The sequence below is a fragment of the Lactuca virosa genome, chromosome 7 (genome assembly GCF_052849685.1).
Source record: "Lactuca virosa cultivar CGN04683 chromosome 7, Lactuca_virosa_CGN04683_v6, whole genome shotgun sequence".
In the NCBI taxonomy this organism is placed as follows: Eukaryota; Viridiplantae; Streptophyta; class Magnoliopsida; order Asterales; family Asteraceae; genus Lactuca; species Lactuca virosa.
The window spans coordinates 96364055-96367811 of record NC_136432.1 but is presented as its reverse complement, the minus strand read 5'-3'; positions in this window follow the sequence as shown (position 1 = coordinate 96367811).

Genomic DNA, 3757 nt, shown 5'->3' with positions numbered 1-3757 from the left:
TGGAACATTAATTGGGTGATAAATGACATCGAGAGTACCAAGCTAATTTGCGTGGTTATTCACACCTTGTTTGTGATCCTTGGTATCCCAGTCACAAATGGAAAGGGAATAATTGAGATTAAACTTGCCGGTGAATAGTTCAATGAATCTCAAAAGGTTCTAGGAGTTTCATAAGATTGAAATTGGTAAATGTCTTACCTACTTAAAATAGATTCGAATTTGATTATGGCATCCCTCTTCAGAATTTGAATCGAAAATATGGATCCTAGCATTAATTTAAATTTTTGGGTTAATAATTAAGGATTAAAATCAACTGACTTGAAATGGCTTTCCTTCTGAAGATGATTTTCCACGTATCGATCAAGGTGAAAGAACGTTCCCTTCTTCGAGCATTGGTGGAACTGGAAATCGTACTTCTCCAACTCTTCCTCCACCTCCTCCAGTGATTCTCCCTGTCCCATGTTTTCATCAACTTGAAAATTTCAAAGTTACTCAAGCCCTATTGGCATGTAAACATCAAGATGGAGATTTTGTGTGTGCACATGTTCTGAAAATGAAGTCGCACATTGAAAGATTGGGAATGTTAGTTGTCGTTTTCCCAAGGGAGTTGGCCGTTCACTTGGTTCTTCACTCGCTTACTAAGTCATATAGTCAGTTCGTTAAGTACTACTATATGACTGACCACAACGTGACCCTAATTGTTTTGACATATTTGCTAATTGCTACTAAAGCAGAAATGTTCAAGAGCACTGGTCAAGCAAATGTGTTTGAAGGATCTGTCTCCCAAAACTCCATGGACAATAGCAACAATGGTAGTCCAGAAAAGGTTTCTCTTCCCAATGGAAAGGTATCGGCCAAGGTCAAACCGTTTGACCATATGGTAAAGAGAAAGGCTATTTCTGAGATAGTCCCATGTGCCATTCCTGAAGAGTCCATTTGTTTCTATTGCCAATTGAAGGGACATTGGATGCGAAGCTGCCCTATATACCTGAAAGATCGTAAAGATAAGAAAGTCAAGTTGTATGACTCTACTTCAGGTACATCCATTATCTGACTCCATTAAGTTCTTATTCATAGATTCTTAATACATGATGTGATAGTCACATTTTGATGTTTTTGCAGGATCTAAGAGAAAGAAGGAAGCTTAAGAACAAAAGGTTAATTCTGATCGTGAGAGATGGATTTCGGTCACGTGGTTCGATGATCAAAATTTGGAGCTTAAGAGTTATGATAGATTAATAGATTGCATAGGAAATATCTGGAAACATGGTTTTCATATATATATATATATATATATATATATATATATATATATATATATATATATATATATATATATTCATTGTAAGGACAAATTTTTCCGCACATTATCAATAAAGTAAATTTTTCGTTTTAACTTATTTACTTTATATTTCCTTGCAATGGTATTCATGAAAATTGGTGGTTATATTTCTATTATTAACAATGTTAAAAATGGATTTGATTCTTTGATATATCATTTTGGTAATGTCATAATTGACCAAGTGAAAAGGAATTCTCATCACTCAAGTTTTAATTAGATAGAAACTTGGAGTCATACAATTTGATTGTGTGACGTATGAGAATCTTGATCATTGGAAGATTAAGACTAATTCCTTGATCACATGCTTATGGGAGTCAAGTGAAGCACTAAAGAATCGAGTACACATTGATGTGGACTGGTTAGATCCACCACAAAGGACGATAAGTCTATTCGTCATAATTTGCTGATGGTTTAATAAATATGGTTGTGTTTATAAGATTAAGCATAATTCTAACACTTTGAAAAGTTTCAAAGAGTAATAGAACGAATAAGAAGAGTCTATTAGGTAGAAAGATAAAAGTTTCTTCAATCTGAAAAGAGAGGAGAGTACTTTAGTATCATGTTTTATGATCATCTTAATGATTATGCAACTATGTCACGATTGATCCTCTAAGGACATCTTAGTGCATTTGTTTGACTAAGAAGAGGAATCAGATATTGTTGAAATGTTTCAATCGAGAGATGAGTCATACTTCGTATCAAATCAAGTTTTAGAGTCATACTCTAGTAACTTCAAATCGTATCTTGAGACTTATTTCGTACTAATTAGGTTTATAACACCTCATTAAATGTCGAGTAATATTATTTTCTTACTCTAGCACATTTGGAATTGGTAGTTGTGTTGTTTTAGTTAAAACAAAGGATAAACTAATTTAATGAAGTGTTTTCTTGGTAAGAATCCACACTAACTTTTGAATATCTGTTTAGTTTGTCAAGGTATGTTCCTTGAAGAAAGAAACTTATATGTCAAGAAGTAAGTGGGTATCTTATTAATCTTGAAGAGTTTTAGGAGTCAATCAAGAATAAACCATTTAGTTATCAATAGTACACGACCTGAGGTTGATAATCTATCATGTTAAGTTGAGATATTCTTCTTTTCTGTGCACCTTCCAGTTGAGTTGGCAATGCATGTGAATTCTATGGTTCTCATTTGACTGCAAAGGGCAGAGTACGTTGGTCAATGATAGTACACCAGTCAATGGAAGTGAGCTGCTCAACAACTTGGAAGCGCTGGTAGGCCCTTGTGCTGCCAGAAGGCAAGAAATTAAGAATAAGCAATGTTCAGTCCATGAAAGGAAACACATAATTTGATTTTGGTCTTGTCCTCAACCTTATCTGATGATTGTGGGTTGGAAAGGACAAATTCATATGGATAGGAACACATACACCATAAAATCTAAGTGACAAAAGGTTTCGTTCTAATTCATGAAAATGATTATGAGGAAACAATTTCTCTTGTAGATTTTGAATTTGATTAATATCATTATAGATTAGCAGTTGTGTCAGTTGCGTTCTAAAAATTCATAAATGATTATGACATCCCTTTTCATAGTTCGAATTGTGAGAAATGGAAATGAACTGTTTAAACGTTCTAGACTTGTAGTTCTAAAAGGGTTTACACACACATATTCAATCTAATGAAGGTGTATTATCTTGAGAAGTCTAGACGAATACATATCAAAGCACCACGTATCAGAAATATGAACTTTAGAAAGAAAGTCAATCTTATTGATTTCTAGAAGTCTAGTTGATTCCTGGGTACATGTCAAAGCTAGTGGGAGCATAATTGTTATGCTAGTAAAAGCGTAATTGTTATGCTAAGTATTGCAGGTTGGCAATACTAGTTATAGGAAACAAAGATTTCAAATTTGCAAAATTGCAAAGTTTGGGAATTGTTTCTCTACAAAAGGATTTAGGGGAGAGGTCACTCATACTTCATTTCAAATCTAAAAGTTTAGATTGAAGGATTTTAATGGAACTTAGTCATGAACATATATGAATATCGTGTTGAAGTGATTCAACATATGAAATTCAATATATAGAAATATTACAGCAAGAGACTGATCAAGTATCATGTCTTTATGTAAGACACTATGTATCAAATCCTATACGCTTCAGGTATAGGATTGATTACATATGCTATAATATTCGCTTGTTTTGATTTTTTTTCCGAATGCCTAGGGCATTGAAAGGGAAAAAGGACTAGAACAAGAGGTGACTAAAGTTGTTAAACAACTGTCAAGAACAGTCTAAGGTTTACCTAACGATTGGTTACTTATGGACAGTTGGAAGTACAATATTATTTTGGATGGACCATATTGACATAATTCAGAATAAAGGTGACTCTTGTTCGGAATTGATTGTCATATGGGAATATGGAAATGTTTCCATAACGAGAGTTGATGATTAGAATCT